The sequence below is a fragment of the Armigeres subalbatus genome, chromosome 2, assembly GCF_024139115.2.
Source record: "Armigeres subalbatus isolate Guangzhou_Male chromosome 2, GZ_Asu_2, whole genome shotgun sequence".
Classification (NCBI taxonomy): Eukaryota; Metazoa; Arthropoda; class Insecta; order Diptera; family Culicidae; genus Armigeres; species Armigeres subalbatus.
In genome coordinates, this window is record NC_085140.1 from 59,728,359 (window position 1) to 59,754,865 (window position 26,507).

At 39.7% G+C, this 26,507-nt stretch overlaps 1 protein-coding gene and 1 long non-coding RNA gene across 4 annotated transcripts in view; one reads left to right on the forward strand and one right to left on the reverse strand.

Annotated features, from left to right (window-relative positions):
• Positions 1-2,685: 2,685 nt before the first annotated feature.
• Positions 2,686-3,946, reverse strand: LOC134214442 (uncharacterized). Of its 2 annotated transcripts, XR_009979789.1 has the most exons (4): positions 3,391-3,946; positions 3,206-3,323; positions 2,861-3,116; positions 2,686-2,796 (listed from the first exon to the last, which is right to left on the reverse strand). It is a non-coding gene; the product is annotated as an uncharacterized LOC134214442 (long non-coding RNA). The 2 variants fall into 2 exon arrangements; XR_009979790.1 differs by having other exon boundaries at positions 2,861-3,323.
• A 4,243-nt stretch (positions 3,947-8,189) lies between these two features.
• LOC134208722 (mitoferrin) overlaps positions 8,190-26,507 on the forward strand; it is an 85,448-nt gene continuing 67,130 nt past the window's right edge. Inside the window, exon 1 of one of the 2 annotated variants that reach the window (XM_062684560.1) lies at positions 8,190-8,585. The gene's annotated coding sequence lies outside the window, so the exon portion shown is untranslated. The remainder of the gene's footprint in view (positions 8,586-26,507) is intronic. The other variant, XM_062684558.1, reaches the window with a different exon arrangement.

Sequence of the window (26,507 nt, forward strand, 5' to 3'; positions counted from 1 at the left end):
AAAACATAAGAATCAAACAGTATTTTTAAACTACTTATTTCTTTATTTTAAAATCTTGAAGTTAATTTATTACCCCTTGTTCGCCTGCAGAGATTGGACAACTCTTTAAGAACTGATTGCTTCCCGTTGGTGCAGTATGATCGCTTACCTCCTTTGGGAATGCTGAAAATACCTCGGAAAATACCATATGATTAACCGGATGCACACTTTTTCTGGTGATAGTTGAAGCTCAAGACCTCAATGCTGTCACCAACTGGGTGCTAATCGAAAGCGAGTGATTGTCTCTCGACTTAACTTTTTCAATTCTGCTCTTTGCACACGTTTGTCCTTGCCGAGTATTCGCAATAGATCTTTTTGGTGTTACTTGTATTTATAGTGATGACACCACAGCCTTGTCTACTTCCTCCTCCGAAAACTTCTTCGTTTGAGTTTCTGCCCTGAAATTTTGAATTTAACCAAAGCATTCTGTCGCAGCGTTTTCGTAACACCACCAACGATACCACGTGCGTATAAGGTAGCTTCCAGGGATGCCTTTTCGCTTTTACGAAGTACATGGTGACCTTGCTGATTCAGCTGCTTCAACATTTTTTCCTGCCGGACCATCTTACATGTAAATCTATTAAAATTTTGATTCCGTAGTTACCATTGGATTCAGTGAAGGCTCCTCGGCAGCCACCTGGAGCAAATACATATGACACAGCATCTGTTCCATTACCATCGATAAGTAACTCCAGTGAACTGCCATGTCAAATTCCCCAAAATATAACATTCATCAGGACATCGCTATAAATGCTCCGTTCTCCGAAATTAAGTGCCCATTAACATCTGAGCCAAAGATTACAGGTTGGAAGTAAACCGACCAATTCGTTCTACACTACGTATTTAATCCATTGGATTCCCGACATTAAGTAACGATGCTCAAGCAAGATTTGATGTTTTCTTCCATGATCTCCAACATTGTTTATCCATATTATAAGTTCCAATATTGGTTGATTAGTGTTGTGTTATTTTCTAACAGCACCGTTTCTATCTGGTTCCCTGGATTTGGGAGACAGCTACATTACTGCCGTGAATCGCTTATCTGTCCCATCTTTGCTGGGTTTCCTATTCATATGGGACAGATATGCGATTCACGGCAGATTACTGAGGCTAACTTTGAGAAGACGATGCTTTCAGTTTCAGGTCTACTCACATCAGCTACCCAAGCAGTTCCAATTTGTCTGTAATGCAAAGGGAAAACATGTTCAATATAACCTTACGATTTCAGTTAGGGGCCGTACACATATTACGTAAGCACTTATGGGGGGAGGGGGGTCGGTCAATATCTTACGCTCCATATAAATAAAAAATCATTTGTTTGAAAAAAATCTTACATGGGAGGAGAGGGGCTCGAAAACCCCAGAAAAATTGCTTACGTAATAAGTGTACGATCCCTTAAGTATTTATCCATACATAGGGGTCGTACACTTATTATGCAATTTTTCTTGGTCCACCCCCCCTATGTAAGATTTCATTCATACAAATGTTTTTCATTTAGGTACATGGCGCATTAGAAAACGATAGACCCCCTCCCCCCACAACTGCTTACGTAATATGTGGACGGTTCCATAGAATTCGTCGAGACATAATAGTGCTGTCCAATGAGAGCTTGAAGTAGCTCGAAGTTTCTCCCTGTCCTGCTCATGCCCATTTGTTGACAAAAAAGAACGAGCAGGACGGGAACAACTTCGAGCTACTTCGAACTGCTCATTGGACAGCACTAATGTCCCGTTTACATATTTGCTAGTTCTAGCGGACAATGCACTATCCGACAATACTAGCGCAATATTAGCACAATGTAAACAGGAATTGTCCTCGCTAATAATCGTTTACATTATGCTAATTTCGTGCTAGTATTGTCGGATAGTGCATTGTCCGCTAGAACTAGCTCATATGTAAACGGGCCATAATGGCCCGTTTACATATGCGCTAGTTCTAGCGGACAATGCACTATCCGACAATACTAGCGCGATATTAGCACAATGTAAACGCTTATTAGCGAGGACAATTCCTGTTTACATGATGCTAATATCGTGCTAGTATTGTCGGACAGTGCATTGTCCGCTAGAACTAGCTCATATGTAAACGGGCCATAATGGCCCGTTTACATATAGGCTAGTTCTAGCGGACAATGCACTGTCCGACAATACTAGCTCGATATTAGCATAATGTAAACACTATTAGCACATGACAATTCCTGTTTACATTATGCTAATTTCGCGCTAGTATTGTCGGACAGTGCATTGTCCGCTAGAACTAGCTCATATGTAAACGGGCCATAAAGGACGTCTACTAGAATTGTACGATATGATATACCATGGCAAAACGTATTTAAACCAACAGTACTCATTCAGTACATAATTAAACAATTTATGCCTTACCAATCATTCCTTAATGGCCCGTTTACATATGAGCTAGTTCTAGCGGACAATGCACTGTCCGACAATACTAGCACGATATTAGCATCATGTAAACAGGAATTGTCCTCGCTAATAAGCGTTTACATTATGCTAATTTCGTGCTAGTATTGTCGGATAGTGCATTGTTCGCTAGAACTAGCTCATATGTAAACGGGCCATAACCGATTGAAGTTCCACGTATCGGAGTTTAATTCTTGATTTTCCGTTAGATAATTCTATCACCCGGCCGGACGGCTGTTGTTATTGTTTTCGGACGACAACACGCTTGAATTTTCCTTCCATTTTGAATGATAAAAGTGGTGATTTTTTTTCATTTCCGAATCGATCTCTTCCTTATCTAGAATGAGAAGGTTGCAGTTTTATACATATATATATTTCTTTGAAATAGTTTAGAATGTTACCTCTTCTTCTGTATCCGTTAATTGCTTTGAAATCCGTCTCGATTCGCCATTCCGCCTCGACGGGTTTCTCTGAAGCTTGATGAAAATCCTTGTGAAAATCGCTTTCCCGCAACTTTAACTTCTATTGACGTTTTTTCTAGTTTGATGAGGCCAGGGATGTGCGTATACATATTCTCTTCAATATGATCCTTCAGTGTCGATTTATCTTGGAATCTTTATAGTTGAAGTAAAACATTCTGCTTTGCTTCAAGTTATTCTGTAACGCCACTCGTAATAAAAGTGCTTGTAGTTTTTGTTGTTTGGTGTAAGGAGGAGGAGGACGCAGTGGCCGAATCAATTATTTACCGGATAACCGAATCTACAGCGTAGGCAGTCGTATCCAGATTTTTGGTAACTTTTGCATAATGATTGGTTCAATAGTTATTTTCTTTGTGCTGTTGACCGCGAGTTGACCGTGATTTTGCTAAAGTGGATATGGCAAGGAAAATCAATCAAAAATAGAATGCACATTTGCATCAAAAGAGACTCACACTAATGGCATGTGGGATAGCATCGAATTGGAGAGGAAGAACTTCATGACCAGTGGATGTGGTATTTTTGCGGCATACTATGTGCTAACGGAAATCGCTCGATCGGTCTATCCCAGGAACAGGTAGATTGAATCAGTTTTCAGAGGTTGATTGAAGGTGACTAGAAGCTGTTTCACAGTATAATAAATACACATTTCTTCGTCTGCACAATTGAGGAACACAAAGCCTTGTAGCAATTATAGTTTTTGCTAGAGCAGCTCTCGTTAATAAGATTTCATGGTGTAGCGCGTATGGTGGAAGTATTTGGAAAACGTTTTATGTGAATCTCGTCTCGAAGAATTTGACAACTGCATACGTCGAGGCATAACGTTCACTCGTTGAAATGAACTAGGCTGGTTCATAAGAATGCCTTATGATTATTTTACATAAGAAATAGCTATGAATTTCATAAGGCAGACTTAGGGTTTCCAGTGGTACCTTATGAAATATTAATAAAATGAATTTATAGTATTTCATAAGGCAACACTTATGAAAATCAAAATGTTTTTCCTACCAGTGTATGAATAAAAACATTTCCGAACTTATGACAAATGCTACATTCGAACTTAGCCTTTACTACAGTTTACTACCATTTACTACACGGAGAAACGTCAAAACAAAATAGACCCCATGATGACGATGATGATTTCATCATTTTTATGCGACTAATCAACAAAAGACATGTCTGTTTTGTTTGTTTTCTCTAAATTGGACTTCTATTTTCAAGAACAAAGCCGATTCGCTTCGATTCTGATGAATAATCTGCATTTGAAACATGAGTAGCAACGTCTTGAGCAGACTACAAGAAATCAGTAGTAAACTCTTGTTTTATTCATACCGAATCAGTTGTTTGTAGTATGTTCGAAATGTGTAGTGTAGTAAAGTCTCTTTTATTCATACGAACATGTTCCACAAGTGACGTTTACTACTGAAAATGTAGTAAAGTTGAACTTACTACTTTTTATTCATACGACCCATTAATTCTGCTTGATATCTAACAACAAGCTCTGCATCCCCTTCCCGCATAAATCCAAACATCAGGCGAACCATTATTAGAACGGTTTACGTTCCACGTTAAACCGTAATGATAATGGTACTGAACCATAAGCGTAGTATAGTCTGATAACGTTTTGAGCATAGTGGCTATGGTTTTTGTAGACCGGACTGTATGAGCAACGGATTGTTGAGAATGTTAACCATAAGAAAAAACGATTTGCTTCATACATTTTTGGAGGAAAGATTTTATCAGTATTATATTAATTATAGTTTGTAGACTGTAAACCTCATTGATTAAGGTTGAGGCACAGATAAACAGACGTCTCACTCAACACATGTTCCATCGATCACCTTTTTAACAGTTGATTTAATTTTTTGTAGGTGGTCAATCGGCCACGCTTGGCGCTTCCATCGATTTTGCTTGTGTTTGACGTTTACGCACTACCGCCATCTGCTTGCCGCTTGGCCACTCATCGTGATTTTAGCATTGGGCGACAATGTTTTCGTGACGATAATTTTGATTGCATTTTGTTCTAAGTGAGACGTCTGTTTCTCTGTGGTTGAGGTAATTGTGATACCATATATATGTATTGTTCGTAGAACTTAATTTTAATGGGTAACGATATAAACTATGTCCATGTTATATTTGCAACTGTACGAAGAACGATAAATGATTATGCGGGTTTTCACATACATACATAAAACACCCAAATACACGACGTTATTTGTTGAAATTAACATTTTAAAGTCTAACTGAATTCGCCCTATAGTAGACCCCTTGGGGGTCCATAATAGGAAATTGCTTCCCTATAGTCGACACTGTGGTGACCGCTGTCTTCCATGACGTGGCAATTGGGCGGACTTGGTGGGACTAACTGGACGAGAAGAAAAGTCCCACCCTGTACTGCTTACCGTTTTTAATTAAATTGCTTCTAGAATTTTAGGAAAGAGTTTTAAAAACTTCTTCGTATAATTTCGGGTGGAGATTTTTTCGATTATCATCTTTCTGCTTCTTCTTCATCATGCAACATCGAAGCGCCAATAGAGTGCGAATCAATCACACTCTGCTGTGCCAAAGGATTGCTTGGCTAAAGCATTTGATGAGTTTGATTAGAGATAGAGTGCGATCCTGTGGATATACAACAGTAAAGCACATGTGAGATTGGACAAATCAAGCATCCGAAAGATATTCAATTTGCAGAAAGAGATAACCGCGGTGGAGGTTGGTACTCGAATTCTGATGGCTATTCCGCAAACGTGACCTTTAGGTGATCTTGTTGTGTAGGGGTAATCACGCCTATCTAGAGAGTAGGAGGTGAGGGATCGAGTCCCTCCAAGACACGTGGATTATTTTTCGCAAATATCATATCATTTTGTCTATTTCGAAACGAAGCATATGCACAGCCAAGACATTTAACAAAAAAATGGTTTTCGTACGGCCGAGTTGCCGAATAAAATGCAACTTGTTTAGAACAAAACCTGCCAATGCCCTATTTTTTAAATTTAAAACAAAAATCTAAAGCGCTGTTTTTTTAGATTGGCCCGATTTTGAACGAACATCGGGTGAATTATTTAGGCCGGTTCACACGTTTAGCACTTTTTCGGTTTTTGCTTTAGATTTTAAAAATAGTTAGGGCATCATTATCGGTCGCGAGCATTTTAATCACCCGCGCAGCGCTTACATTTTAGTTTCGTCACACGTTTCCGTATCGGTCACTATTTTCGGTTCTCAATTTGGTAGCTGTATTCCGTACCGGTGACGTTTGACAGTTCATCAAATAGCAGCGCTCTTATCGCGCTACCAAATTTGATCACCTGTCAGTCGCGCAACTGTTATACAGTCGGGATTCGCTGGTTGGGATCTTAATACTTGGGTCACTTTTTAGTTGGGCCTCCGCTGGTTGGGCCATGGCCCAACTAAAAAGCAACCGGACGTCAAAATTCAATGTAAACACGGAAAACGGGATTGGGCGTCACTGGACATCATTTGTGATGTTCAAGTCGAAATACACGTGTTCAAATGGCTGTCAGTTGGCCCAACTAAAAAACCGAATTCGTTAGTTGGGCCGAGGTCGTGGCCCAACCAGCGGATCGCGACTGTAGCACCGGTAATCTTCAGAAAAATATATTAAGCTCTTTTAGTGGAATGCATTCAACCGTCTAAGACGAATTAAGTACTGTCCATTTAATTCCACCAGTTAATTTTCGTTATCTTTGCAGATACGTATTTCGACCACAACTGTGTGGTCGTCTTCAGTGTCCCGGTGTGTGGCCAAGCGGCAACCAGATGGCGGTAGTGTGAAAACGTCAAACACAAGCAAAATTGATGAAAGCGCCATCGGTGGCTGATTGACCACCTACATAAAGTTAAATAAACCTTTAAAAAGGTGAACGATGGAACATGCGTTGAGTGAGACGTCTGTTTCTCTGTGGTTGACCTTAAATAAGACAAAGAATCGACTGAGAAAAAGATGCTTTAGTTACAAGATTGTCGCTGTCTGGAATATCTTTTGCTGGCGAGGATAGGGTGCTAAATGTCAGTCAAGGAAAAATGCATACGATTTGACAGTGCGGTAACCAACATGTTTCGGACAGCAGAACAAAGGGAACCGAAGCGACAATCTTTATCTTGTAACTTAAATATATTTTGACTGAGACAATCAAGCTACGTTTTGACAGGGCAAGTGAATTGAACATCTCAGTTGAATTCAATTGACTTGCCAAAAATTGAACATGTTCAACTTTCTTTTCGTTCAAGTAAAATTGAATTGGGTCCTAAAATGAAGAATCGATATTCGATTTTCTTTCAGGGAACGATGAAGGTAATCATTCTAAACGTGTCAGTTTTTCTTTAGACTCAAAAATTGAAAAGAACATTGTTTAATTTGAAATTGAAAAATAGATGAAAAATGCTTCCTCGACATTTTCGGTCTTGTTTGACGTACGGATTCATTCGCACTAGCAAAACACCGCAGGGCACTTGACTCAACCTTTGACAGTTAATATATGGGGCTGACGTTTTGGGCTGATGGTTCATTCGTTCTGAAATGTTGCACAGCCCAAAATTTGCCTTAAAATGTCTTAAACACAAAAATATTATAAAATAAAAATATTATACTAGAATTTTTATAACAACGGTACAAGTATTCTTGACCGATGCACTATCGTTTGCAACCATAAACGAGGTAGGGCTTTAGGACCCAATTATGCTACGTTTTGACAGGGCAAGTGAGTTGAACAACTCAGTTGAATTCAATTGACTTGCCAAAAGTTGAACATGTTCAACTTTCTTTTCGTTCAAGTGAATTGAATTAAGGTGTTTACACGTTCAGTTCGCGTTCGATTCAAGCGACTTGCTCAATTCACTTGCCTTGTCTAAACGTAGCATTAAGGTTCAGTTCGCGTTCGATTCAAGCGACTTGCCTTGTCTAAACGTAACATAAAACGAGATACAATCAAAAGAACGTATGTGATTTTGTAAACAAAGGTCGATTTGTCCAATCTGATTGCACTCCCACGCAAACCAACACCACCAGCAGGTAGCTGCATGCTTCCCCTACCCGATGTTTGGTATCATTCTATGCGGATTAAAGAATCAATGGCAAAATAAACACAATTTTTGATGGAAAATCATTCACTGTTTTCGACCTGTTGAAAACCCCTTCTAGATTTTGGGGTTTTTCCAGTTCAGCCCCGACTACACCATTCTTCATTTCCCTTTTGTGCTAGTGAACTGTCAAAAACCTTCGTCAAAAAATTATCTTCCCTCGTGTTGTTGGCTGCTGCTTTCTGGATGGTCCTGCTGCCATTCACTCGCGAGATTCGACGGAATCGGAGTCTTTCCTGCTTGTATCCGCGGAATCCGTACTGTATGCGTCGGGAAAAGTGTAGTGCAGTGCGCCGAAGAAAAATCGCGAGAAACTTTTCCGTCGTCATCGGTTTTATTTAGTAAATTTTGTGTGTTTTCGTTCCCCCATTGATCAGGATTACGTGATAGGAAAAGTGTTACACTTCTGCGGGCAGTGGCTGCCATTTCAATACCGAGGAAGGAAAAATTGGTGCAGCGTTCTGTCATCCCCGTCCGAAGGATCGTACAGCTCTAGGTGCGATAACATATCATACTGACTGGGGAAGGACTACGAAGCTACGGGCCGAAACAGGTAATTTCCGGATCAAAATCCGCTGATCTTTGGCCAGACTTTGGTCGCATTTTGCAGCTCCGCCCGAGAAGAGAAAGGCTAAGTTTCCCCATGACAGCGCAGAATGTTGCGTTTTTTTGCTTCCCCCATGATGGAAACTTGCTTCGCGAAGTGAACGAAACCGAGGGCGAAGAAGGATGTGGAAGGCAGGTGGACACCAGTCAGTGCGGGGAAGTGTGTTATGCAAAACCCTACACCGACTGTTAGGGTCGGCTACTGCCGATGCCGGAGTGGGCAGTTATAAGAACTTTGAACCTTAAGAACCGGATCCTTGCGTTTGCATCGATATGAACCAGTTTGTCTGATAATGAAATCGACAGCTGGCTGCTATAGAAGAAGAGAAAGTGTGAGGATTGTTTTGATTCGCGAAGATGCAAAGCTTACCAGAAGAAGAAAAATTGTGTTGATTAGGCAGTATTCTTGTAGGCGAATTGCATTTGCTTGAATGATTTGCGAAGAAACATCTAGACTAAAAGTTTGATTCAAAGTAATGACCCACAGCTAGAGTGCAGCAATTCGGTCGTTCTTTCCGCGTAGTGTTGTGTAATGTGAAAACGTTTCGTCGAATGATCGCATATCTATAGGTATAGAGCAAGCAAATGTGTAGCTACCGAATTGCTCACAGATGGTAGTGTAAATTTTATTTTAATTGACTATAATACGCGTTTATTGTATGTCACTTTAATATCTACTGTCGCATGGTAAACGGTTTCAAGACATTTTTATTACGGATATTATTCTTGATGTAATATATTTTTTCTAGTACGATTGACATTGTTTACGAAACTAATAATTGTTTGATTGTGTCAAACTCAAAGAAAATAACAATTGAACAACTTAGGGAATCTGAACAGAGGAGTGGTTTGGATTGTAAATTTACAGATACGTATTTTGACTTAATCAGTAATTTGTATTGTCTTAGTCGAATCTGTCGAACTATATATTTACGCGCTTTGTTCAATAGCATTTTAACAACTTGCATGCTAGTAAGCTTAAGCTTATTCAATTTAACTAATTAGTTAATATATCTAAATTTCTATCCCCAGGCCAAAACAATTGCGTGGAACTACTATGGTGATTTGTGAAGCAACATTATTCGATGGAAAATTGCAGGAAAACGTTGATTCCAGCGTTGTATTTCGATTTTTGTTCATCACCTAGCATGATCCATTTCTAGCGATCACTAAATAGCGAGACGACGGTATTCCAGCTATGGAATTTGATCAACCTTAGCTGACTAAAAGTGGATTGATTGAAGTTTCAATTTATTTTCAACTCAAACTACCGTCTTGAAACAAATTATTCGCTGATAGGTTTGGTTCAAAGTTGTGTTCACCTTTTTGGGTCTGGTCTCAAGTTATAAAATATATAACATAAATTATTTAATAAATATTATTGAAAATATTTCATAGACGTCATTATCGTCTACACGGACAGATAAATCAACCCAAACTTTGAGTTCAATATACGCACTGATGAGAATATCGCAGAAAAAATTTACCCAAAATTGGGTAGTTTTCCCTTTCTTCCCCATGATTGCTATCAAAACTAGAGCAAGATGCAAACACCTCACCGAGGTTGCTCAGCCCAATAACCCAAATTTGAGTAAATTCAATATTCTCTATTTTGGGTTGATTAAGGTCCGCTTTGGATAAATTAAACTCAGCTTTGGGTAAATTGTTTACATGGGATTAAAGGCAAACTACCTAGTGCCAGAAAAGTCATTTTACTCAAATTTGGGTTATTGGCCCAAACCACGGTTTTGAGTGCAAACAACCCACTTTTGGGTAGTTTTGGTTTTCAGTGTACAAGAGCGTACACGGTTAGAAAAAAGTACCTAATTTTAGGTACTTTTTTTCTCTTGCATCTCCCTCCCTCTTCCCTTTGTTGTCATAAAATGAAGAGCAAAACCACTCAACAAGGGCATTAAAGTGTGGGAACCCAACGTTGAGTAATCTCATGTTTACAAAAGTTGAGTGTAATTTACCTAACTTTTGGCTAGTTTCTATTTAAAATTAAGTATATTTTACTTAATATTAAGTGAATTTTACTTAATTTCAACAAAAAATTACTTAATTTTGGGTTCCCACACTGAACCCCCGATTTGAGTGAAAAGTACCTAATATTAGGTACTTTTTTCTAACCGTTTATATGAAAACTTTGATTTTATGTATGGTTGACAAACTTACACGTTGAAAAAGAATTGCAAACTCCAAATTAATCGTATCGGAACACAAATACCGTGACCTGCCCTAATTCCGCGCATCGCCAAATACCGTGGTTTTCATCAAACATCAGAACATGGCTATCATGGAACATGGCCAGGTTCTGATTTTTTATGAAAACCACAGTATTAGGGCAGGTCAAGGTATAACCAAGTGATCGGATCTTGGAAGTTGTTTTCCATGCTCAATGTAGAAGCTGTGACTACAACATCGTAGGAAGTTAAGAAAATTATTCTGAGCTTTTTAGTGGAATGTCTTCACTTGTCGACAAGTGATCGTAGGAAGTGTTTGGCACTGCATAACAACGCCAACGAAATGGTCGGTATGATGAGGAGTGCCAGCGAGTGACGGACGAGATAAATGCTCGTCATGTGCAACGACCGAGAGGGGAATTTGCTGACTTCTTTCTTCTTCTTATTGGCATTACATTCCCACACTGGGACAGAGTCGCCTCGCAGCTTAGTATTCTTTAAGCATTTCCACAGTTATTAACTGCGAGGTTTCTAAGCCAAGTCACCATTTTTGCATTCGTATATCATGAGGCTAACACGATGATACTTTTTATGCCACGGGAAGTCGAGACAATTTCCAATCCGAAAATTGAGCGTACGCAGCTTAGTACGCGTACGCAGCCGGCACCGAGAATCAAACCCAGCCACCCTCAGCATGGTCTTGCTTTGTAGTCGCGCGTCTTACCGCACGGCTAAGGAGGGCCCTTTTGGAATTTGCTGACGGACAAGACAATGGTGGCAGCCAGGTGGAAGGAGCACTTCGAAGATTTGTTGAACGGTGAAAACGAAGGTGTATTAAGGAGTAGGATGGACATAGTCGACGTCGACGGTCAAGTTGGGACCGGCACCTAGAATCAAACCCAGCCACCCTCAGCATGGTCTTGCTTTGTAGTCGCGCGTCTTACCGCACGGCTAAGGAGAGCCCTTTTGGAATTTGCTGACGGACAAGACAATGGTGGCAGCCAGGTGGAAGGAGCACTTCGAAGATTTGTTGAACGGTGAAAACGAAGGTGTATTAAGGAGCAGGATGGACATAGTCGACGGTCAAGTTGTGAAACCACCAATGCTGGATGAGATCAAGAAGGTTCTAAATGAGCTTAAAAAAAGTAAAGCTGCTGAAAAGGACGAGATTCCGGTCGAGCTCCTCAAACTTGGGAGTTAGCTGCTGCAGCAATCGATTCACGTTATTTAAACATTTATGGTAGGATTGAGAACTGCCTACCGGCTGGTTGGATGGCCTCATATGCCCAATCTATAAAAAAGGGCATAGACTAGAGTGTGCCAATTACAGAAAGATCACCCTTCTGAACTCGGCGTACAAAATTCTGTCACGTATTCTGTTTAACAGACTGAGACTGCGTAAGGAGTTCTTCGTCGGCGAATACCAGGCAGGCTTTCGTAAGGGCCGATCAACGACGAAGCAGATGTTTAGCCTGCGGATGATTCTTGATAAAATCCGGGAGTACAACTTGCGGACTCACCATCTGTTAATTGATTTTCAAGCAACGTACGAGCATTGTTTTCCGGCAAAACTGATTAGGCTGATACGTTCAACGCTTGATGGCTCGAAATCAAGTATTTGGATTGGAGATAAGTGTCAACCTTGTTTGTGACCTTAGATGGATTGAAGCAGGGTGATGTACTTTCAAAGTTATTGTTCAACATTGCACTCAAGAGGGCGATTAGGAGATCTGGCGTGCAGAAGAACGGCACTATCACCACACGGTTGCATATGCTCCTGAGCATTGCGAATGAGGGGCCCTCCTTAGCCGTGCGGTAAGACGCGCGGCTACAAAGCAAGACCATGCTGAGGGTGGTTGGGTTCGATTCCCGGTGCCGGTCTAGGCAATTTTCGGATTGGAAATTGTCTCGACTTCCCTGGGCATAAAAGTATCATCGTATTAGCCTCATGATATACAAATGCAAAAATGGTAACCTGGCTTAGAAACCTCGCAGTTAATAACTGTGGAAGTGCTTAATGAACACTAAGCTGCGAGGTGGCTCTGTCCCAGTGTGGGGATGTAATGCCAATAAGAAGAAGAAGAAGAAGATTGCGAATGAGATCAACCTCATTGTCCTCATGAAGGAAGGGTGGTTTGGCCGAAAGCCATTTGGTCGAAGGGCATTAGGCCGAACAAACCATTGGGCCGAAACCCATCTGGCCGGATGTCATTCCCCAGAATGTGTCATCAGGCAGAATAGAACATATAGGACACTTGGCCGAACCGATCATAGGTTATTTGACCGAACACGTCATTCGGCCGAATAGATCATTTGAAAAGTGAGACGTATTACTTCTCACTACTTATTTTATTCTTCTCTTCTAACTACTCACTTCTCACTTTTCACACGGTTATAAAAAAAAGATTAGGTACTTTTTTCACTTTAGGATTAGGTATTTTTCACTCAAATCGGGAGTTTAGTTTGGGAATCCAATATTGGGTACTTTTTTCTGGAATTTAAGGATGTAACTAGCCAAGGGTTAGGTAAATTTTACTTAACTTTTGTGAACATGAGATTACTTAACGTTGGGTTCTCACATTTTACAGCCCTTGTTGAGTAGTTTTGCTCCTCATTTTATGACAACAAAGGAAAGAGGGAAGGAGATGCAAGAGAAAAAAGTACCTCAAATTAGGTATTTTTTTTCTAACCGTGCACAGTGAGAAGTGAAAAATGAGGAGTAAGAAGTGAGCTATCTCACTTGTCACCCCTCATTTCTCACTTATCGTTGAAAAAAGAGGAAGGCGCGAAGTGAGTAGTAAGACGTCTCTACCCACTTCGCAATACTCACTTTCACAGTGAGAAGTGTGAAATTAGTGAGAAGTGAGACGTCTCACTCCTCATTTCTTATTTCTCCTTGTGAAAAGTGAGTAGTGCGAAATGAGAAGTAAGACATCTTTCTACTCACTACTTACTTTTTTATAGTGGGAAGTGAGTCGTGAGACGTCTCACTACTCACTTCGCGCTTTTCATTTTTTACAGTGAGAAATAAGACATCTTACTTCTCACTTATCACTTCTCACTGCGTAAAGTGAGAAGGGAGACGCCTCTCTTCACACTCAATACCTCTAACTTCTTATGTATTTCTATTCACAGTGAGAAGTGAGATGTGAGACGTCAAATGACACATTGGGCCGAATGACCTGTTCGGCTAAATAACCTATTCGGTCAAATGACCTACGCGGCTAAATGACCTTTTCGGCCAAATGGCTATTCGACCAAATGACCTTTTCGGCCAACTTGCCTATTCAGGCCATGGTCTGTTCGGAGAAATGGTATATTCGGCCAAACAACTTTCGGCCTAGTGGCCTTCGGTGCTGAGGTAGTATTCGATGGGGATGTGTTGAAGTTGATGAAGAATTTATTTACTTGGGAACGCTTGTGACAATGAGTTTTCCCATGAAGTGAAAAGACGTAATGCTTCTGAGAAAGCTGGCTTCTACGAATTACGTAATAAGCTTAGGTCCTGCAATATGTTTAAAACTTTGATTTTACTACTACAGTGTTGACCCGATTTTGTCACTCCCCGATTTTGTCTACCCCCGATTTTATCACGTTTTCGACCTGATTTTGTCATCCAAAAAAATGTTGTCATTCTTTTTTATTTTCGTAAATAATACCACAAACAACCTGGGTGGTGCGGATAGAATCGATTTGGTTGTCAAACTGAAGCCAAAATTTTCTTTTGTGCCGGAGCCAAACATTGAAGATTGTGATTATGTTCGTTTCAGATCCTATATTGAGAAGTATTGTTATTATTTGGGGACAAAAATAAAATAAACTTTATTTGAGTTTTGCATTCTTTGTAACAAATATATTCACTTTATATTTTGAGTGGAAACTTAGTAGAAATGCAACTAAAATTCACTCGTTACGAGATTTCACGAGCAACTGGTTCAGCAACTGATTGGAGCAGGAATGGATGTAAACCATCGTAAGGTCATGTAGAGTCTCGCGCATGTGTGCGCCTTCATGCAACATGGAAAGAGAAATTCGAAGAGCGGGAAATGTTTGACAGTCAAGTAGCTGTCGTCCAAAACCGACATATCGGCACCAACATTTCAAAAAGGCGAAACTGCTTTTGTTAACAAGAGCTTTTCACGTCGCTGGCGGGCTTTTTTGTGCTCACCCACGCAATCCAGCGCCTTTGAATGAAAGAAGAGGAATCGCTGCTTCCATCAGTGGTGTTGAATTGCGTGGGTTGGCTCAAATTAGTCCATCAGCGACGTGAGAAGCTCTTGTTTACAAAAGCAGTTTTGCCCTTTTGAAATGTTGGTGCCGATATGCTGCTCTTGTGTGGTGGCCAAAAACGAAAAAGGCTACTGCACAGAAGAAGCTGACAAAACTGCTTGTCCAAAACTTAGTGTCCATTGATATAACGGGAGCGATGCGTAGCACTCCTTCAAAATCGTTAGATGCAATTCTAAATCTGCTACCATTGCAAGAATTCGTGCTGTTAGAAGCGGAAAAGAATATGCAAAAACTCAAACGGTTGAAATTATTCAAGCCAGGAGACTTAGTTGGCCACTTGAGTATTTCACAAAATTTCCAATATGGGCCAGTAATGAATATGAATGGAGACTGGATGAAACCTGTGGAGAACTATGACATTCCGTATGGATTGGGAAGTCGGAGATCCCACTGTTCGTGACGGTTCCATAAAATTCTTTACAGATGGCTCAAAAATTGGAACAAAAACGGGAGCAGGAATCTTCGGCCCTGGGGTAGCGATCTCAGTTGCAATGGGAAACTATCCAACAGTGTTTCAAGCGGAGATTTTTGCTATAATGAAATGTGTTGTTAATGTCTCTCTTAAAAGGAATTATAGATATGCAAATATTTGTATTTTCTCTGATAGTCAAGCGGCACTCAAAGCATTGAGTAGTACATTTAGTACGTCAAAACTTGTCTGGGAATGCATTCTTTCATTTCGAAAGGTGTGCCAAGAAAACTCCGTAAACCTATACTGGGTTCCGGGACACTGTGGCATTGAAGGTAATGAAAATGCAGACGAGCTTGCGAAACAAGGTTCAAACATACAGTTCATTGGTCCAGAACCTTTCTGCGGTATCATATACTGTACCGTAAAAATGGAATTGAAATCCTGGGAAGCACAAAGGTTGATGACCAACTGGATGGTCGCCAAAAAGTGTGCTCAATCAAAGAGATTTATAATTCCAAATGTTCCAATAACCAACAAGCTTCTGAAGCTCAATAAGAGGGCTCTTTGACCTTAACTGGCCTAATAACCGTACACTGTCCCAGTAGATATTATTTGAAAAATATTGGCCAGGTTCAGAATGATATCTGTCGTTTCTGTAACATGGAACGTGAAACCTCGGAACATCCACTTTGCAGTTGTTGTGCATTGTACAAATGTAGATCCAAATTTCTAAATAGTGGCTTTATGCAACCTTGTGAAATTTGGAACGCAAATCCTGGAAAGTTAGTGAGTTTTATTATTTCAATTTTGTCGGACTGGGAACAGACGCGTCTTGGGTTGTTTACTTGAGAAATGGTGATCAACCTACAAGTAGAGGTGTGCGCCGGTCCGAAAATCGACGGCGGCGGCGTTTGTTAGAATTTTGGTCGGCGGCGGCGGCGTTTTCGGCGTCACGCCGAAAGCCATTTTAACCGGCGGCGGCGGCGGCGTGAATCGGCGTGGTGATTTTTTTGTAACATGCTCGAAGATTTTTTTTTTTTCATTTTTTCGGAATATTTTCGGGAGCATCTTTTTGAGATTTTTTGAGATATTCATTGGAAATTATTTTCGAGTTTTGCAAAGGGAACTGTGCACCTCTTCGTCATTCCTAAAGAAAATTGTTTAGAATTTCAGGGGAAAACAGTTCAAAAATTTGCATGAGAAACTTTTCAGAATTTTCATGAGAAATTTTCTATATTTCGTATTCCAGAATACTCAACAAAATATTTTGTCAAATTTACACTGAACATTTTTCGGAACATCCACGTGAAACTCTAAGGAGTTTTTACGGGAAACTCGCTGAAGTTTTCACCAGGAATTTTCCGCGGGAAATTTTTCAAAATGAGAAAAAAAATCGATTTCAATGGAAATTGTTAGGAGTTTTCATATGAAATTTATTCTAATTAGCACGAGTTTTTTTTTAAATTGCCATGGAAAGTTCTTCGGAATTTTCCAGAATTTCCACAGAATAACTACTACCTGGAAAACCTGAAAAAAAAAATGCTGGAATTATCAGAGAATTTCTGACACAATCAGGGAACTTTCAAACATGAAAAAAAAATAACAATTTTAAGAATTGATCACGTATGGATCCGTTGTTCCGACCTAAAGAGAGCTAAGCATTATTCGGAAAATCAAGTAGGGTTTGCATGTAGAATATTCTGAGAATTCGCTAGGAAATTCTTCATGAATGTATTAACAAATATATAATAATTAACGATTTCAAAGCAGTTCCTGGAAGAACTTTCGAAGAAATTTCTGGATCAATTTTCAAAAGAATTTTCGGATGGTTTTACAAAGGAATCACGTGTCCTAGAAATTATAAGCGTAATTTTCTAAATTATTTCTGGGGGAATTTCCAAGATGAGTCTTCGAATGAATTCCTGGAGGAATTTCTAAAGATAATTCAGGAGGAATTTCCGAAACGATTCTTTAAAGAATTCCCGGTAGAACATAAAGAGATTTTCAAGAAAAAAAATCTAAAGGACATTGTGAAGGATTTTTGCTAAAGGAATTTTCCAAAGAATTCCCAGAAGAATTTTCAAAAGATTTTCTAAAGGTATTCTCGAACTAATTTTTAAAAAAATCAAAGAATTCCTCAGATGGATTCCAAAATGAATTTATGAATAGATTTCCGAAGGAATTTCGAAATCAATGTCTGTGGAAATTTTAAGAGAATTTCCGAATGTTCAAAGAAATTTGTAGAAGAGAAACTCTCTAGAAATGACCTAAAAATTTTCCGGAGAAGCTACTCGAGGAATTCCTCAAATATTTGTTTAATCGAAAATAATCTCCTTCAGGAATTTTAGAAATAATTTCCAAAGAAATTCCTGAAGGAATTTATTAAAATTTCCAAAGAAATTCGTAAAGGAATTTCCGAAGGAACCAATTTCAAAAAAAATCCGAAGCATTTTCCGAATGTATTCCCAGTAGAGCATAAGTACTAAAACGCTAGTGGCGCTGTAACCATTAAAATTATTTTGCCATTTAAAATTATTTGGCTTCAATAAGCTTAACTTGGCATATGCTGTCTATCATGTTGTAGTGTATGATTGGTTGCATCAACAACATCGGTTTGACACTTATACTACCGGTTTTTTGGCTGCTATGTTTGAGCACAATACTGCCCCCACTCGCATAACAGTCCCATTTGACTTTTCGTCACTTTTGAGTTAACCCAATGAATAGGGTTCATTTTTTATGTACTTCCAAAAATCATAATAAAAACTGCGATTTTGTATGCCCATGAGTGAAAAAAAGTACCCGCATAACAGACCCACTAAGAATTTACATGAACTACCTAATTGCTCAAAACTAAACAATGTTTCGATCAAACTAAATCGCTTTACGGTAATCCAGCGAATGATGAACAACTTAGCAAAATTTCAGAAAGATACGATGATTTTTCAATTTATTAGATTTTTAAAAGTTTCATATGGAAGATGCGATTTGGAACTTCAATAGTAATAGCTCAGTATGCGAAAAAAACGGTATGGGACTAATATGTGAGTGGGCAGAACAGATGTTGGTCACATGAACTGGAGCAAAATTAGCAGTTTTATACTTTTTCATCATCTGTATTTCCGAACGAATTTCTAAAGGAATTCCTTAAGGTCACTCCTGACGGAATCCACGTTTAAAAGTGCTCGCGTTTTCGGGGGCACACCACTCGATACGGAAACAACGCACAACTGTCATTGTTATTTCACGCATGCTGCGACGCAGCAAAGCAAACTGAACAAAAATGACAGTTGTGCGACGCCTCTGAATCGAGTGGTGTGCCCCCGAAAACGCGAGCACTTTGGAACTTGGATTCCGTCAGAAGTGACCTTAAAACATTTTCGAGGAATCTGATATGAGCTAGCCGTGGTCTGAAAATCTCATTAATAAAGACATTAAAATTTGAAATGTGCTAAAGGAACTCGTAAAAGAATTTACAAAGGAATCGTCAAATGATTTTCTGAAGGAATATCCGCACATAGTTCTGAAGGAATTCCCTAAGAAAGTCCCAAACAAATTTCCGGAACAATTCTTGAAGAAGTTTACTAAAGTTCCTCTAAAGAAATTACTAATTAAAATCGATCAAATTTTCGAAGAAATTTGAAAAGAATATCTGCAAAAATCTACAAAGTATTTTACAAAGTATACCTAAAGGAATTTTTTTATGGAATTCTGAAGGAAGTTCCGAAAGAATTTCTGAGGGATTTTTTTCAAAGCAATTCTTAGAATGTCTGTCGAATTTCCAATTTCAATTTCAAAAGAATACGTGAAGAAATTTTTTAGATTGAATGGTTGAAGCAATTTCTGGATGAACTAATTTACGAGTCAGGGCCAGGAAGCAAAACCATGCAGAAGGTGGCTGGGTTCAATTCCCGATCAGGTCTAGGAAATTTTCGGGTTGGATTTTTTTTACCTCCCTGGGCATATAAATGTATCATCGTGTTGGCCTCACGATATATGAATGAAAAATGGTAACCCGGCTTAGATAAACCGCGCATTTAACAACAGTGGAAGTGCTCAATTAACACTAAACTGCAAGGCGGCAATGTGCTAGTGGGATATGCAAACTCTGCGAATAAAAAGAAAAAGATGACGAGAAAAAATGTGAGGCCACCAATAATTTCTTTTGAAAAACTTGTTTCGTTCGACTTGTTTGAATTGATTATCTTGCTGCAAAAAATCTGTATATGGCAGGTTTCTTTTTACCTCAAAATTAATGTAGAGCAAAATTAGGGAATTTTGTTTCTACAATTGAGTAGACACCTTGTTCCACTAAAATTCAGAATTTAGGAATTTTCGGAATTTCAAAGGTAATTCTCAAGGAAATCATTGGTATTTCCACGAAAAATTATCTGGGGTTCCAACGTGATGATGTGAGGCTGGGGATTATTCGGGAAATTCTACGGAAATTCGATTGAATCTTTTTGAAATTTCCACGAAAAATTCTGCGGACTTCTTCAAATTTTAATCGGCGTGGAAAAATATAGATCAGCGGCGTGACAAAATTAAAAACGGCGGCGCGCCGATGCAAACATGCCGGCGGCGGCGGCGGGCCAAAAACTGTCGGCGGCGGCGGCGTGGCGCGGCGGCGCACACCTCTACCTACAAAATGCGTAGTTAATAGCAAACAGGGGTATACCACAAAAGTTCAACTCAGTGGACACAGTGATCTTACGCCCCAACAAAAAAACTGCAAAATAATTTTGCTTATGGGATTGATTTCAAAATATCCTGCTACTCACTTGAGAGCAGAAAAGCGGTTCTATCCGCAGCACCCAGCAAACAACATTGATTTTCATTAAATATCTTTCACCGCCTATAGTTCATTATGAAAGACTTTTGAGTACCTGGGAAATATTCTGTAAACAATTTCGACAAGAAATAACGGGTACCTTTCTTAGACATAAAATGATTCATATTTGTGGAATGAATTAAAAAATTGGAATTTTTTTTTTCCAATTTTGTCACATATTTTATCACCCCAAAATTCACCATGGGGGTGATAAAATCGAGATATTACTGTAGTCATCCTTTACGGACGTTAAGAAACCAACTGGAAGACTTTCGGGGTTTTTGAGCGAAAAAGTGCTACGTACAATTCTCGGAGGGATACTAGAAAATGGTGTGTGGCGCAGATGCATGAATCAGGATCAAGGAATGTAATTGTCGCTGAAAAATGCAAAAAACAAGCGACAAAAGAGAATAGCGATAACTCTTTGTCCCATCTGCAGAGGATAAAGACATTGTTGCGTTCCATTTTATTTGCAACAACCATGGAGAGGTAATTGTTGTGAACTTTTCAAACTGCGATAACTTGTTTATTTTAGAAGAAAAATGCAAATCATGTCAACAGATGGTTAAGTTTATGTCTAATCTATGATAACTGATACTAATTTAACCAAAAACATCATCGGAAACCGATTACTTCTCAAAATGCGTGGCAGGCGATCATTGTCCTATTCTGTTGCAGTTTGGGACAAACGCTTATTGCGAGTTGAGTTTGTCCCAACATTTACAAGAGAGGATAATGTTGTTGTCATTGGCAATGTTGTTATTTTACATTCCTTGATCAGGATACATCTCAAATGTACAAAGAAGAAAATGTTGTGAATTGTTTAAAATACGGCAGACTTCAGAGGGCTGGTCACTTAATGCGAATGTGCGAATATTCAACAACATAAGAGAGGCCATGAGCGTTCGGGGAAACTGGAGGAATCTCGCCCAAGGTCGACGATATTGATCTCTTGAGCTACCGACTAACTCATTGTAGAACTTTAGGAATCTCAATGCATTTATCACGCCATTGATAGTCGACTCTCTACATCCCGATATTCTGTATCTCGATATCTCTTATTATGTCGATGGTTTCCTCGGTCCCTTCAATCTACATAGATTTGGGCACTCTACATCTGGATAACCTCCCTATCTCGATGTGTTCTGATCATATTTTGTCTGGATTCACTCTCCTTATGTCGATATGATCACATTTTTGGGCTACTAGACCATCTATGGACGATCTCTCCCTATCTCGATGGTCCCTTCAATATCGAGATGTGGGAAGGCGACTGTACCAGTAGCTACCCGAGCAAAGTTTGAGATCAAATCTATAACTCGTTTTGATGTTGTGAATTTGATTACTGAGTCCATTCTTATAAATAGCATAAAACGCTTTAAGGTAACTGTCAGAGCGTTACGGACCATACACATTTTTGATCCCTCCATACGATTTCACTCGACTTTTTTGTCTATTAAGGCTGCACCGCCATGTTGAATTGAAACAACATGTGGCTGTGATATAACGCGCCCCCATCGCAGCATTTTGGTTGCCTCACATCACATGGGTCACATGCCGCCTATAAAAAAATCCGTGCATATTTTCGATCGATGCACATGCGGACGCGACGCCTCTGGATCAGATCAGATTTAAGAGGAGGAAGTTCTGTTGGTGGAGTTAATGGAAGGTGTCATGTATCCCATCTACGAAAAGCATAATAAGCTCGATAGTTGCATAGCCGTCGTCGGCTTTCACCAGTTCTACGAGATTCTGTGAGATAGTAGCCGACAGGATTCATGGACGGACCAGATGTTTACCATACGCCACATGCAGCTGTTTTTACCACGGACCAGATGTTTGCCATACACTATCTGCATTCTACAGCAAATATAATATGCCTACAATCTGTTCATTGACCTCAATGCTGCGCACAACAAAATCAATTGATACCGGCTATGCCAGATAATGCACGTCTAAGAAATTCCAGACCAACACAAATAAGGTTGTGTCGATCAAAATTTGATCGACTCAAACTCAGGTTTTTCTCGTGCACTTTTAGTATACCGATTCCATAATATTGCTAACAAATCTTATGCATCGATCTTAGTGAATTCAAACGAAAGTTATGCATTATGCAATCGATCTAATGAAGTAACCTTTTTATGCACACCTCAAACAAATATTAGATGAAGTACATAACAGCCGTCTGCATTCTGCAAGTTGGATCGTTGGTAAGGACCTAGTTGCTGTCCGACATTCTGGCTACGTGCCCGGTCCACCACAGGCTTCTGATTTTCGCGATATGAACGATAACTGATTCTCCCAACAGTTGATGCAACTCGTGTTTTTTTTTTGCTATCTCCACGTATCGTCCACCATCTGCAGCCCACTATAAATGGTACGCAGCACTTCACTTTCAAAAATTCCAAGTGCGTGGTCGCAAAAGATATTTTAGTTACTAGATAAAGATTTTCGCTTCTGTTCCCTTTGTTCTGCTGTCCGAAACATGTGTGGTACATACCTGTCAAATCGTATGGATTTTCCTTCTTTGACATTTAGCTCCCCTATCCTCGCCAGCAAAAGATGTTCCGGACAGCGACGACAGCGACAATCTTTATCTAGTAACTAAAATATCTTTTGTGGTCGCCCACAAGTTTCGTCAAAGTTTCATATCCGTAGTGATATGTCACGACTAGTCTCGATGGTATCATATGCGACTTGGAAGTCGATGAACAGATGATGTGTGGGCACGATGTATTCGTGACATTTCTGCAATACCTGGCGTATGGCGAACACCTGGTCCGTTTGAGGGCGTTCGTTTATGAATAATGCCTATGGTACTTCCCCACGAATTATCTTGCAATTGGTGCTAGTCGTCGCCATAAAGCTTGGGAGAGTACCTTGTAGGCAGCGTTCAGCAATGTGATTGAGTAGTAGGGTAGGATGGGGCAAGATGGGTCGGCTAAGGCGAACCCTCAATGCCTCAAAATAGAAACATTTTCAATTAGCTATTCATTTCATTACAGTCATTTAGTTTACATCTAAACAGACAACACTGAATCAACAATTTGACGCCACAATACACGGTTCGAGGCCGCATCTCTTCATCCTGGAATGCGCTACACGCTCGCCAAGTCGTTTTGCACTTGATCTGCCCACCTCGCTCGCTGTACTCCACGCCGTCTCGTACCTGCAGGATCGGAAGCGTACACCATCTTTGCAGGGTTGCTGTCCGGCATTCTTGCAAAACATGCCCTGCCCATCGTACCCTTCTGGCTTTAGCTACCTTCTGGATACTGGTTCCGCCGCTACACACCGCCACATAAGGTGGTCCTAAGCACCTGTTTTCGAATACGTGCTTGCAAGTCCTTCTCGAGCATTGTCCATGTTTCGTGTCCGTAGAGGACTACCGGTTTTATCAGCGTCTTCAACATAACACATTTGAGGCGATGGCGAATCTTTTTTGACCGCAGTTTCTTCTGGAGCCCGTAGTAGGCCCGACTTCCACAGATGATGCGCCTTCGTATTTCATGACTAACATTGTTATCAGCCGTTAGCAAGGATCCAAGGTAGACGAATTCTTAAAACACTTCGAAGGTATTCCGTCTATCGTAATACTGCTTACCAAGGGGGACCCTGTCGCGCTTGATTCCGCCCACAAGCATGTTCTTTGTCTTTGATGCATTCACCACCAGTCCAACTTTTGTTGCTCCACGTTGCAGGCGGCCACCTTTGCAAATGTTCGGCCGACAATAATGGCCATGTCATCCGCGAAACTAATAAATTGACTGGATCTGTTGAAAATCGTACCCCGACTGTTACACCCCAGGTTACAACAGGCCATCCATCGTTGCTTTGATCAGTCGGGTAAGTTTCCCAGGAAAACTGTTCGCGTCCATAATTTTTCATAGCTCTACGCCTATGCTGTCGTATGCCGCCTTGGAATCGATAAACAGATGGTATTCACGGCATTTTCTTGATTTTTTGCCTTTCTCGTATACAAAGTATACGTAAAGGCTATAGGATCACTCCAAAACCGAACTTTTGATAGAAGGCTCGGAGACCCGTAGTGTTATATACCAATCGACTCAGCTCGACGACACTTTTTGATACTTAGTATTATTTGATTTGCTCGCAACAAGTTGCAGTCGACGCGGATTGCGGTCTAGTTTGTTTCCTACTAAAAATTGGCCCGATCGGTCATTGCGTTCCAAATTTATTGAAAAAACATTATTTTTCTACCAAGGGTCCCCCCTTGGGAATTTTTTTTTCAAAAACGAATTTTTTTTTCAAAAATTGCAGCAATGCATTCAAATGACCGCAAATGCATATGAATTGATGGAAAAAGTAAAATCTATTCCCCTAAAGTGCTATTTCGACCTCTCTTATGTATTTTCCTTATTTTTTTAATGCGCGAGGAAGGCACCACCAACGCTAGGGGGATTAATCTGGGTTTTTTTATTTATTAAAGTGATTTTTAAATTTTCTTGAAGTATTCGCCGAACTCATTCACTATTGGTGACAGACGACGGAAGATGATCTGATATATCAATTTGTAGGCGGCATTAAGGATGGTGATCGCTCAAAAGTTCTCGCACTCCAGCTTGTCGCCTTTCTTGTAGATGGGGCATATGACCCCTTCTTTCCACTCCTCCGGTAGCTGTTCACTTTCCCAGATTCTGACAATCGGCCTGTGTAGACAATTGTCCAGCTCCTTCGGGCCAGGTTTCCGTTTCCGCCTGTAGCGTTCCACGTTCTGCCGAGACCCTTGCTGCAGCGCTTTGCGCATTCGTCGAACCAATCGTTCCGTTGACTTTGTCCCAATTTTGTAATTGTTTTTTGCTAATATTGGTTTATTTATGGAAATTTTGTACTTATTTCAATGGAACATTTCGATTTTATCGTGGAAAATTCTTCTTACAGTTGTTATTTTTGCTTTTATATGTGCTTTGTGGAAAATTCTTTATTGTTTGTGGAAATTTTGCATTATGTAGGGAAATATTTATATTTATTGAAAATTTATAGTGATTTTTTTTATTCGAGCAATATACTAAACTAAGGACACTTATGACAATGAAAATCTGAACCAATTTTAACGTCGGATCAGAATTAATATAGCGTTTTAGCTGGTCATCAGATTGCATAGCCGATAAACAATAGTCAGAGGCAGTTACAGTCGACAACTACCTCCACTATCAAGCTATAAATCTTATTTTTTGTGTGACCGTTGGTAGTCTCTAGACTAAAAGTATACTTCGGGGCCTTTTCATGTTCCTCATGATAATCGAGTTTGTTTCTATTAATCTCTACACAGAAAAAAAATCTGTGGTAAAAACTACTATTTTGTTTTTAAAACTACCATGAAATTTCAGTAAATTTAACCATGGTTTCATAGAAATTCACTACTGCTTCAGTTCATGTGACAACATTGCGCATGGGCCACAGTTGATTTTTACTGCGCGCATGGTAAAATCAAACGTGTTTGTTATCTGCTGAAAATCGTCGGTGCATATTCTTAAAATAACCCTCGGAATGGTAGTTTCGACTGCAATCTTTTTTTGCGTGTAGGCAATAACAGAGGTTTTAAAGCCACGTTGCACAAATGGTCACTGTTGAGACCTGTTCCAAATAGTTTTTTTTAAGTCCTCTTTATTATTTATTTAGTTATTTCGAGCTGCTCATTGGACAGCACTAATGTTGTGGTCAATAGTAATGTTTCAGTTTTACATTCGCTGTTTTTGATGTTTATAAACCAATTTTATCAGGAAATATTCTGTTTTTTTTATCTGTCGTTTATTTTGGAGGCTCAATTGCCGTTAAGCGTTACGGAGCCGAAGGAAATATTCTGGTTGATCTTTGAGAATTTTGTTCAGAAATTACTTCAGATTTGTCACTGAAACATAAAAAATCCCAAAGGATTTAAAAAAGCTGTCTCTATAGTTTTTATCCTGAAGCTTCTCGATGGATGTTCAGTAGATTTTTTCAAAAGCTCCGCTCCAAAAACTGAAAAATATGACAAAAAATCTTCAAACATATTTCCACGAGTTCTTCAAAAAACTCTATTAGGTGTTTCTCATTAAGTTTTATTGCTTGTTGCTGTTGTCTGACGTCTAGTTGATAGTACACGCTTAGTTTTTATTTCTACAGCTCGGCAAAAATTCGCACAGCCGT